Genomic DNA, 13,234 nt, shown 5'->3' on the forward strand with positions numbered 1-13,234 from the left:
AGAAAATTTTAAAAATGTTTGGAAAAGTTATGTTAATAGTAACAAAAAAGCATTGCAATTTTCTTTAAAGAAAGAGGCATGTTATATTGTTATATTATCCAAAATAACTTAGGAACTACATTGTTCAGCATATGTATATATATCTCCACAACGCCACATGACTTACTGCTGCACTACCACCTGTGTACCAAACACATATTTTGTCATTTCCCCAGAAATGGAGAGATGTGTGAAAGTATGATGCAAGCTCCAGTATCTCTATCTAAACTATGATTATTTAAGAAGCTCTGGGAGCCACAAGGCATAACACTGGATTTCCCAGCCACAATACCTGTTTCCCTACCTGTCAGCAACTCACCAGGGTGACTGAGGCAAGTGGAGAGTGGGAAGAGCTTCTTCAGTGAATCTGACAAACTGTGAAACTGAAAAGCTCCAGCCATAGCCATTGACTGACTGCTGTTCAAAGCACTTCTCTCAGAGCGTGCTTTCACTGCTCGATAGGTGGTTGCTAACTGCATGGAAGGAACTTCACCTGTCTAGCACTTCACCCACCTTTGGCTGCACTTCCCTGCTGCCAGCCTTCACCACAGCATGGGAGCAGTTGAGGGTCATGAGCAGAGGCCACACTACTGCCAACTGCTCCAGCAGCAGCACCGGCACCAGCAGTCTTCTCCTCAGCTGAATGCCTCTCTGCAGGGCAGGGGGGATGGATAGTGATATCCAGCTAGAAGGTGGCAAGAGTCCCTCAACACAGGGTTTACAGGCAGAGGATCAGCTCGATCAACACGTCTGAGCACAAGTGCCTCAGGAGGTTCAGGCTCTTATGGCAGGTCTTTGCTGACATCTGCAGTCTCCTGAAACAAGACTTCCTTCCCAGTGGAGCAGGTGGGCATACATTGGCAATCGCCAACAAGGTGCCTGTCACTGGAGAGCCGAGACCTCTCAGATCCCGCAACAGGGCCTCCAAGTAAGAGTGAGAAACCCGGGGACAGCCTTCCCAGTCTTCTCTCCATTCTCATGGTTGCTGCAGCCTCAAAAATCCAAGTGTTGGTGATCCCTTGTAACCCACGCCGTGGTCCTTTTAATTAGAAATCCTTCCTTTAACAGAATGAATGCATCATCCCCTCCGTCCTTCCCAACTGGTCAGGGAGCCTGGAGGCGGGATGACAGTTGGTTTACTTTGGTAAAAAAAACAACTGCCGGGTGCACCATTCAGAGAAGACAATAAGATTCCACCCGGCATGTCATAATCACAATATCTTCAACAGCAGTATTTTTCAAGCTTATATCACACCATTTCACATTTAATAGCTTGTAATTCACTCTGCAAGATGCAACAACATATTCTGCAATTAATATTTGGAGTTCCGAAGAAGGGTCACTGACCCGAAACGTTAACTCTGCTTCTTTTTCTACAGATGCTGCCAGACCTGCTGAGTGGTTCCAGCATTTCTTGTTTTTATTTCTCCAATTAATATTTGGCTTCAACCTATTTAATGGAGAAAAAACACTCACACAGGAGAAACTTTCAAAGCACAGGTGCATCCAATGGATCAATATGCTAAAAGCTGCTGTACATATCTTCAAGCTCAATTTTCATTTCCAATGGTCAGTGCAAAAACAGAATCTATACACAGCACTGTTACCTGTAGGGGATGTATGAGCAGATTCAGATCATGTCACCTGCAGGTTGCTTTTAAGAGAGTACAGCTTGATTTGACCATTTTGTAAACTGTTAATAAAAGCAAAATACTGCAGATGCTGGAAATCTGAAATAAAACACGAAATGCTGGAAATACTCAGCATCTGTGGAGAGAGAAGTAGAGTTAACGTTTCAGGTTGAAACATTAACTCTGCTTCTCTCTCCACAGATGCTGCCAGACCTGCTGAGTGGTTCCAGCATTTCTTGTTTTTATTTCTCCAATTAATATTTGGCTTCAACCTATTTAATGGAGAAAAAACACTCACACAGGAGAAACTTTCAAAGCACAGGTGCATCCAATGGATCAATATGCTAAAAGCTGCTGTACATATCTTCAAGCTCAATTTTCATTTCCAATGGTCAGTGCAAAAACAGAATCTATACACAGCACTGTTACCTGTAGGGGATGTATGAGCAGATTCAGATCATGTCACCTGCAGGTTGCTTTTAAGAGAGTACAGCTTGATTTGACCATTTTGTAAACTGTTAATAAAAGCAAAATACTGCAGATGCTGGAAATCTGAAATAAAACACGAAATGCTGGAAATACTCAGCATCTGTGGAGATAGAAGTAGAGTTAACGTTTCAGGTTGAAACATTAACTCTGCTTCTCTCTCCACAGATGCTGCCAGACCTGCTGAGTATTTCCAGCATTTCTTGTTTTTATTATTGTAGACTGTTAATATTGTTTGAGCATTACATGCTAAAATAGATTTTTAATTTCAATAATGTGGCACTAATAAAGAAACTTCTGAGCTATCGGCCGGAATTTTACACCAGCCCCCTGGCACCCACCCCCGCCCCCCCAGAGCGGGCAAAGAGGCGGGGGTGGACGTAAAATCGGGTGGGAGGTAGGGGGTGCCACGTCCACCCCCACTGCTATTTTACCAGCGGCAGGGGAGGTGGTAGGCGGCCCACCCTTAAGCCAATTGAGGCCCTTAAGTGGCAAATTACTGGCCACTTGCATGCTTCTTCCCGCTGCCACTGGTATCGTACTAGCAGCAGATGGGCACTTGGACACCTGAGGAGGCTGCCTAGTAATACCCAGCAGCCTCCTTGCGGGCTGGGTGGTGGGGCCAGCCTGATCGGCACCCTGTATCCCATGGTGGGACTCCCCAGCAGAACAGGACATCCCTGCTGAAACACACCACCTGCGCTACACTCTGATCAACTCTGTGCCCTCTCTTGGAAAATACTAAAATTCTATGTAATGAAATCTCAGTTTGACTTATTTAGTTACCATAATTTAGTAGGCCTGATATATTTACTGGCTGGGAGTCAAGGCCTGAGTCTTTTTCCCCTCCAGTGTATAGACCCATCCCATAAGGGGAGCTTTCGTGAGGTCATTTGTAGGTTCTTCTTCTTTGCTGTACTAGAGCTCATCTCAGTGTCAATGTGGAGACCTACAATGTGCAATCATGTCCGAAAAGCAAGCCACCATTCTGAGGTTTAAAATTGAGTTGTAAAATGATCCAGTTTAAAAGTAGAAGTCATCAGAAGATATTGAAGGAAGATATTGAAATATGATCAGAGCTTTCAGAAATTAGAGTCATAACAGTTAAATCAACAAGGCATAACAATTTCATAAAATTTGAAATGTGTAAAAGCAGCTTTTTCTTTCATTGGATCTGGTCACACAGATTGCAGACCATTCACAGGGCACAGACCACAGATGGGAAACAAACTCCTCTTCCCCTTTCCCTGCATGAAAAGATAGCTACAGATCATGGGGTAGAATTTCCACAGGCTTTCTGATTTCCTGCTGTAACTTTGACAGAAGATCAGTGGAGGTTCCACCAAAACAATGTAAAAGCTGCTTCTCTGGGTTTTCTGTCAATCTTCCCTTGAAGTTAAGCTGGCAGATCGGAAGAATCCCTGTAGGCAATTCTACTTGGACTTCAATTGCAACATCACCAGACTTCTGTATATTTGATTATGTGGAGAGACTACAGAAACTGGGTTTGTTGTCCTTAGAACAGAGAAGGTTAAAGAGAGATTTAATAGAAGTGTTTAAAATTATGAGGAGTAATGGCCGGGGGAAATTTGACTGGCAGATGGGTCAGTAACCAGAGAACACAGATTTAAGATAATTGGGAAAAGAAGCAAAGGGAAGATGAGGACATTTTTTTCTGTGCAGTGAGCTGTTATAACCTGGAATGCACTGCCTGAAAGTATGGTGGAAACAGATTAAGTAATAACTTTCAAAAGAGAATTAGATAAGTATTTGAAGGGAAAATAAAATTACAAGGCTATGGGGAAGGAGCAGGGACCTGGGACTATTTGGATAGCTCTTTCAAAGAGCTGGCACAGACACTATAGGCTGAATGGCCTCCTTGAGTGCTGTCTGATTCTACGACTCTATTCTTATACTGTGAGAAAGATGAGAGCAGTTTCTTAACATACTGACATGGTGATATAATGGATTTCTAAACATTTATTAGCAATTTGGTCAGGGTGCAAATTCTAATTTTAATGCAAGTGCAAATGAGGCTATTTCTATAAGGGGTGACTGTTTCTTAATAAAAGCAAAATACTGCGGATGCTGGAAATCTGAAATAAAAACAAGAAATGCTGGAACCACTCAGCAGGTCTGGCAGCATCTGTGAAAAGAGAAGCAGAGTTAACGTTTCGAGTCAGTGACCCCTCTTCAGAACTGACAAATATTAGAAAAGTCACAGGTTATAAGAAAGTGAGGTGGGGGTGGGGCAAGAGATAACAAAGGAGGTCTAGATTGGACCAGTTTCTTAATGATAGTTTTATCCACAGTGGACAAGTGGAAACCTTGACTATAATTCCCCACACCCCGCTTCCTGTAAGGACACTATTCCATTCTTCCAGTTTCTCCTGCTGCGTCGCATTTGTTTTGATGATGCCACCTTCCATATCAGCTCCTCCGAGATGTCTTCCTTTTCCCACAACCAAGAATTCCCCCCACTTGCTGTTATTAAATCCCATTCTGTCAGAAGATGGATATTCTTTTCCTTCGTAATCTATTTCGTTTCATGTCGAGTTTAGCTATCCAGAAATTCTCTCCTGTTTTGTGTTTTCAACAGGCAGATGGGGACTTGGTTTGACATCTCATTGAAAGGATGATACCTCAGATGTGCTCCCTTTAGAGTCTGCCTAGGCAACATGTTCAAGTCCTGGAGTGGGGATTGTACCCACAACCGTCTGTTTCTGAGGATGTTTCCATCTAGAATCAGTAGTAGAAAAAACAATCTGGATTTGGCAAAAAAAATGCAACAACATTCAGAACACTCTGGGAAAAAGTTAAAGTACCAACTAGGTTAAGTACATTGATTTAACTTCATTTGTCATATATTGCTCTGGAGGGGCTGACATTATTATATACGATAGCCATCACATTTCATTTGCATGCAAGTCAATGCTGCTTCCTTAGGGACGGGATTCCTTTAGCTTCTGAACAAATTGCATTTACTTTTGAAATATTGAACTCAAATACTTCACAAATCTAAATGAGGGGTTTAAGGCAATGCCGGAGCCAGCCTCTGTTTATTCATACAAATGAGTTCTCAGTTTTACGGAAAGCTTTTGGCATGAGGCAAGGTCAAACAGCATTACATCTGTCTCTTCAATGGATCAGCCTGCCGTTGCTGCTTGACGAGGTATTATGGGGAATCCAAGTTATCTTTAAATAGGACTCTAATGAATTCTGAAGTTCAACCAAATTAGTCTCTGTCTCAATTCCCATTAGAATGTTCCAAAAGAAATCCTCCTAATACACAATTGTGTAAAGGTTTATTTTTCTCCTGTGCTGTTACTTTTGCCTAAGAAAAAATAAAATCTGATTAAATCTGAACCTTCATTTTCAAAGGTCTTACTGTTGCATGGTGTCATAAATTTTTCCTTTCTTTTTCCAATTTGGATTGATATTGATTTTCAGAGCAAAGATACAAGAAGATACGTCTTGTATATAGACATGCTTATAAAGTGGACCATGTAGCTTGTAATGTACATTGCCAAGAGAAGCTTGTCAGCAGAGCCAGAAATAGATATCAACAAGTACTAGGACAATGTGATAAATCCTGTCAATAGTGCATGTGGGAATTAATAAGAATTTTGTTTTATTAACTATCAGGATTTTGCCATCACTGGTAAGACCAACATTTATTCCCTTGAAAAGGTGCTGGTGAACTTTCTTCTGTACGGTGAAGGTGCTCCCGATAATAATATTAGGGAGGGAGTTCCAGGATTTGGAAGAATGAAGGAATGGCAATAGGTGTGTGACTTGCAGGGGAACTTGGAGGTGATGATATTCTCTTGCATCTGCTGCTCTTGGCTTTCCAGGTGGTGGAGGTCACAAAGAATTTCACAGGTGCTGCAGAAGCAGCTTTGTTGATTTGCTGTCGTGCATCCTGTAAATAGCACACATTCCAGTCATGGTATACCGTGGAAGGAGTGGATGTTTAAGTTGGTGAATAGAGTACTGATCAAGTTGACTGCTTTGTCCTGGATAGTGTTGAGCTTGTTGTGTGTTGTTCGAGCTGCACCTATCCAGGCAAGTGGAGAGTATTCCATCACACTCCTGACCTGTGTGTTGTAGGTGATGAAGAAACTCTGGCGAATTAAGAATGATCAGTCTCTGACCTGGTCTAGTATCTGTGGCATTTATGTTGCTGGTCCAGTTGTGTTTCTGGTCAATTGTGGGGAATTCAGTGGTAATCCCATTGAATTTTGAGAGACAGTTCTGTCGAGTTTGATATAGTCATTGCCCGACACTAGTGTAGCATGGATGGTATCTGCCACCTATGAACCCAAGTCTGGATGTTATCCAGGTCTTGCTGCAACATATCACATTTACAAAAATAATACTGGTGTCATTTTTTGTAACACAATATACAATCTATTCCTACAATATTATATGCATTATAATTTATATGTGCTGACCAGGTGTTGAGCAGAGATTTGAAAATACTGAAGGACAAATCTGAGGAGAAGGAAATAAAGTACAGAGAACATTTTGAATAATTAAGACATGTTACATGCACTGTGAATTGTTTAGTTTAGTTTAGTTTAGAGATACAGCACTGAAACAGGCCCTTCGGCCCACCGAGTCTGTGCCGACCATCAACCACCCATTTATACTAATCCTACACTAATCCCACATTCCTACCACATCCCCACCTGTCCCTATATTCCCCTACCACCTACCTATACTAGGGGCAATTTATAATGGCCAATTTACCTACCAACCTGCAAGTCTTTGGCTGTGGGAGGAAACCAGAGCACCCGGAGGAAACCCACGCAGACACAGGGAGAACTTGCAAACTCCACACAGGCAGTACCCAGAATTGAACCCGGGTCGCTGGAGCTGTGAGGCTGCGGTGCTAACCACTGCGCCACTGTGCCGCAGACTTCTGAAAATTAAGAGCAAAGCATCAAAAGTTCTTTTTTTTTAGCCATTGCTGCACTTGAGGCTGTTAATGAATTTTGGTGTGGGTTTTGCAGCCACTCTGGACCAAGGAGTAAGATCTGTAGCTCTGTCTCTGTGAGGGGGCGGAAGAAGCAGGGACTTGGGCCGAGTTTGGGTGCTGAGCCCACTCCCGGTTTGAACTGGTCAAGAACAGAACAACAACGTGTATGGGAGATAGGGGTTGGTAGGCACTGGAATGGGATGCCAAGAAGTTTCCAGGAGTTACCTAGTGAGGTGAGAATATGAAATATGGGAGGAAGAGTATACATATAGCTCAGAATGTCCAGAGGCACGATGGAGTGCGTTGTGCTGTTTGTGAGGAGAATCAGTAAGCGCTAAGCGCATAGCCAAGTTTTTGAATTTTTGGGAAGGATTATTTTCCATATGCTGGTCATGTGGTCAACTGTAATGTATGGTGTTTTATTTTGGGTTGAATTGATGGATAATGATTGAGGAGAAAATTTAAATTGGCAAGTAAGGTTTTACACAAAGTGAATCACAAAAGAGAAGGTACAGTAGCAAAGTGGTTATGTTACTGCGCTAGTAATCCAGAGGCCTGGACTATTGATCTGGAGACATAGGTTCAAATCCCAACATGGCAGTTGGGAATTTAAATTCAATTAGTTAAAATAAAATCTGAAATAAAAAGCTGGTCTCAGTAATGGTGACCATGAAACTATTGGATTGTCATAAAAATCCATCTGGTTCACTAATGTCCTTTAGGGAAGGAAATCTACTGTCCTTACCCAGTCTAGCGTATGTGCGACTCCAGACCCACAGCAATGTAGTTGACTCTGAACTGCCATCTGAAATGCAAGCCATTTAGTTGTATTCAAGAAGGCAGTTAGAGATGAGCAATAAATGCTGGCCTTACCAGTGATGCCTACATCCTATGTGAATTAAAAAAAGGGGAAACAAAGAAACTTAAGTGTATTATAGTGGCTATGATACTAGCTAGTAGCAGGAAAACAAGAATAGGAAAGATGCTGGAATGTTGTCAAAAGCTAGCTGGGAATCTGCCACCATTACCTGGTCTGGCCTACTTGTGACTCTCGTCCACCCTATGTGGTTCACTCTTCATGCCCTCCAAAGTAGTCTAGTAAGTCACTCCTAAGAAGAAGATCTACCTCCATCTTTGAAGGTCAACTAGAAATGGGTAATAAATGCAGTCTTGCCACAATACAAGAACAACAAAACAATCAAACTAATGGCTTGCCAATCATATCATCAATTAAAAAAAAAGATACATATGACAGATATTTTTAAAATATTATGTAAGGAAAAGCAGAATTGGAACCCAACATTGATTGATTTCATGACTGAAAAGATTATATATAAAACTGGTTTGAGCAACCTCAACTTTGGACAACAGCATGAGGTGCCTGTAATTTGGCACTAGTGAATGTAGTTTGTTGTGATCTCCGTGGAGACCAACAAAAGAATTGAATTTACTGAATTATCTCAATAAAAGAAGCAAATGGACATGATTTCACTCTTATAAATTTTACTTTAACAATCAAACTAAAATTAGTATAAATTAAACATGAATTAACAGACAAATCAAAGTAATTTTACAAATTACATATTAACTATAAATACAACAAAGATAAAACTTACAAGTTTACTGGTCAGTCTACTCAGCCGCACAGTCCTTCAAAGCTCTGAACTTTATCAGGTAGATTTTCAGCTCCTATCTTCAGTGATTTAGCAGCTTCCTTTCAACACAAACCCCACAGTTAAGGTCTGCTGACAGCAGTTGATTTTTCCAGAAATTTCTCAGTTCAAAATCAATACGCACTTCTCCAGAACCTTTCTGATTCTCCTCTCACAACGGCTTGACGGCATGCACCAATACTTTCCTTTATCTAGCCCTTCACTGACCACCCTGTGTCTGGTATGGTCGGGTCTGGTTAACCAGTTACTCTAAGTAACAACACTAGGCCCCGGATATAGTCTTTACTTTTTCCAACCTGCCTGCAATACACCCTCCAGTCATCTGCCCTGATGGGCTTTTCTGTGTTCTATCTGACTCCAACCAGTTTTATTAGTTACCCCAGCAACCCAAAGCTTTGTTTAAGGCTGCTGATATAGTCTGTTCCAAAAAAAAACAAATAGTGCAAACCAGGGTCAATGCCCCATCAGAATATTTGACAAGTCATCTGTTTGGACCACAGCTCACACACATTCCCCATGGGTCCTGCAAACTATTGATTTCATCACAATATTGGTAATCTCACTTATAGAGGCCACAAGATCAGCTAGTGTGGTAAATGATGTGGTTGGAGTATATTTGTGTTTATAAGCTTCAGTGCCATTTGGAAAGAATAAAGTGAAAAAGGACATTTGAGGCTTAAGTTATACCATGCAGTAGGAACACGAGAGACCATTTATTGAGTGGCCATTTTATCAATTAAGACTGCCTATTGCATTATGGAAATCTGCATGCGTACAGATTTTTGCTCTGCATTTAATTGCTGGATAGAAAATTCAACAGAATTTCTTCCTGACACCCCTCCCCAATCCCCCAAAAACACAACTGTAAAACTTGCGATATATATCTACGCTTTATCTTAGTTATTCAAAACAGGACAGTAGCTTTTCACAGATAACATATCCACAGTCTCAGCACCTTACAGCTTATTCTGTTCAATGGAATATTTACCCTTCTATGTCTACTGTTATCCCTATAACCTTCAGATGCATTTGTTGAGAATAATGTACAGACAAAGGACTTGCTGATTAGTCAAGCCAAGCAGATCATAATTCATCCAGGACAGAAAGTGCATATGCTTATGATACATAACAACTGATGTATCCATGCTGAACTCTCCTATGAAATTAATGATAGTCCCCAAAGGGCAAAATTCTGTAACAAGCTGAAGTAACTGCAAAAGATGAACATTCAGATCTTTCTGTATGGATTAACCAGCTTTGCTGGTTATCACAACCATTCTATGCCACAAGGTCTTTTGGAAACATATGTAATATATACAACATTTTATGAAGGGAAAACATTGGATTTCCACTGAGCTATCATATAGGACTTTAACAAGGACTGTCCCTAGTTATCACTGGATACCAACATTGGAAAAAGTCAATTGTGCAGGAAGCAATCCTACTGAAATAAGTATCAGTTACCACAGTTGTCAGGAGCTGTTGGATTGAAATAAAAGCTCAACTGGTTCACTGATGTTCTTTAGGAAATGAGGTCTGCCACCCTTTGCCCGATCTGACTTATATATGACATCAATCTCATACCAGTATGGTTGACTCTTAACTGCCCTCTGAATTGACCCAGCAAGCCCTTCAGTTATATCACAGGGATGGGCAATAAATGTAGGACTTGCCAGGGATGTCCAGATTATGAGAATTAATTTTAAAATTGCCTGAAAACTGTGCCAAATTCTCAGTGCAAATTTCAGTGAACCTCTTCCAACCAGGCTTGAAACACAATTGATAACTGGAGCTATATCAGCATCCATAGTTAGTCCACAGTGGGGCGAGAAGTGAAATCCAACAGTGGCCCACTGTGGAATGGCAATGAACTGAAATACTTTGCTACGAGTTCACAGGACACCAGTCTGGTGTGGGCTCTGTCCTTAATGAAACTGCTGTAATGGCTGCCCCCAGTCAGTGCACCTCATAGTTGAGGTCACATGACTATGGCAAGCCAGGAGGCACATTGGTACAGAACTGCATTTCTATCCCAAAGATACTTTGATCAGTATCTTGTTTTCAAAAGAATTCAAGAGGAGAAGAGGAAAACAAGGAGCAAAGGCACTCAAGAATAAACAAGTTTCATACATTAAGAGAAGGGAAATTATCCACTGCATTCAATTTGAATCCTTCTGGAATGATTAATATCAAAAATTTTGCAATTTCTTTTCAACAAAAACCAAACCATCATTATAATTTAAAACTACTACTTGAGATCTTTGTATCTGACAAGAAATATGATTTTAATGTGAATAAGCTGGGGCATCACCAATTCTGTGAGAATCCACCACAGGCCTCTGATATCACCCCATGTGGTAAAACAAAAACAGTAATACCTGAATGAGAAGATGCAAATCTCCAAGGTGAAGGACATAATCTTGGAAAGCATTGGCAAACATACATAGGGTCAGATTCCTTTTTTCATGAATAAACAGGAGAATACTGTTTTTTTTAATCCATAATAATAACACACTAATGAATTTGCAGCAATACAAAGCTTTGAAACATCTGGCATTAAACCGATATTCTGTCATTTATCGTTAAAAGAAAAGCTTAACGCCAGTGACAGCAAAACAGAAGCAAATGTTTAAAACCTCAGAGGAAATAGGGATACAGTGCAGTTATATTCACATATTACATATTTTAATGCATCTAATCATGCAAATGAATGACACAGAAAACATTTAGAAAGGGAATTAAGCAGAAACACATAATCATACAATACACAATTCACAATATTCACTTGAACTGTTTTAAGCAAAACTAATCTTCTGTTTATTCACATCTGATGAGTGCCCAACAACTTGATTAAGTTGGACTGTGTTAATGTGATTTTCAGTGAGATAAATATTTTTGGTAGGAAGCTATATTTCTGGAGAATACACTCACAAGTGTTAAAGGTCAAGCACAGGACAATCCTGAAAATCCTGAAAAGCAAGCATGCAAAATTTCACTGGCATTTCAATACATCTGCTCTCTGCGGGCAAGTTGGGACATGTCTAGTCCATGCTGCAGACCAAGGACCTTGTGAGGAAATACATTGGGCAAGAAATGTGCTAGAGAAGTGGATTTCATGATGTGCCCTCTGAATAGACTTTTCTGCCCCCTTCAGCTGGAAATTTCTTTGCCCTGTAATTTCTGAAAGTGCAAGCTGATAATGGCATAGCAAGAGCAATGGGGCATCAGAGACCTCAGTGAATGTGAGAATCAACAGTGTAGCTCCTTAGCCAAATAGATTATAAGATTTGAGGAACAAATGGAGGACTGAGAAGGAAGGTGGACTAAAGTGGGTGAATTCAATCTCAAATCCATTACAGAAAGAGCAATAAAGGAGAGAAAGATTGATTAAGAGGGAGAAAAAAAGAGACAGTGAGGAAAAGTAACAAAAAGAAATAGAATTTGGTATTTTTAAATTCTTCAGCAATAATTCACCAACTAACAGACTGATAATCTACACTGCAATTTTTTTCACTTTCTGAGCTAGAGAGGTAATTGGCAGTCATTAACAATTAAAACGTCCTCATCTTCTACCCCACTAGTCTTCAATTTGAACGGATCATCCTCTGTTATTTCTGTCACTTCCAGCACGATGCCACCACCAAACACCAAACACATCTTCCCCTCCATTTCCCTTTCAGCATTCTGAAGGAACTGTTCCCTCCGTGATGCACTGGTCCACTCTTCAATAATGTCCCCCCCCATTCACATGGCACCTTCCCATGCAAGTGCAGGAGATGCAACATCTGCTCCTTTACTTTCTCCATTCCCACTGTCCAAGGCCACAAACACTCCTTCCAGGTGAAACAGTGATTTACACATACTACTTTCAACTTAGTATACTGTATTCACTGCTCACGATGCAGTCTCCACTATATTAGGGAGACCAAACGCAGATTGTATGACCATTTTGTTGAACGTCTCCATTCAGTCTGTCAAGCTTCTGGTTGCCTGTTATTTTAATTCTTTGCTCTATTCCCACCCTGACCTCTCTGTCCTCAGCCTCTTGCAATGTTCCAATGAAGCTCAACATGAGTTTGAGTTACAGAACCTCATCTTGTGATTCGGCACTTTGCAGTCTTCCAGACTCAACACTTGAGTTGAACAATTTCAGATCATAACCCCTGCTGCCAGTTTTTCAGACAGCAGCTATTGGCAATGCTTCTGCTATTTCCATTTACACCTCCTCTAGACCCATATTTTGTTTCTTTATTTGTCCCATTACCATCCCTTTTTGCCATGCACTATCATCTCTTTAACCTTTTGATTTTTCCACTCTGTCACAGACCTTCCCTTTTGTTCTTTCCATCCCTCCCTCATTTCTCCTGCTTCTGTACTTGCTTAAAAATTGTTCATCTCTAACTTTTCCAGTTCTGATGAAAGAT

This window comes from Heterodontus francisci, chromosome 32, assembly GCF_036365525.1.
Source record: "Heterodontus francisci isolate sHetFra1 chromosome 32, sHetFra1.hap1, whole genome shotgun sequence".
Lineage (NCBI taxonomy): Eukaryota > Metazoa > Chordata > Chondrichthyes > Heterodontiformes > Heterodontidae > Heterodontus > Heterodontus francisci.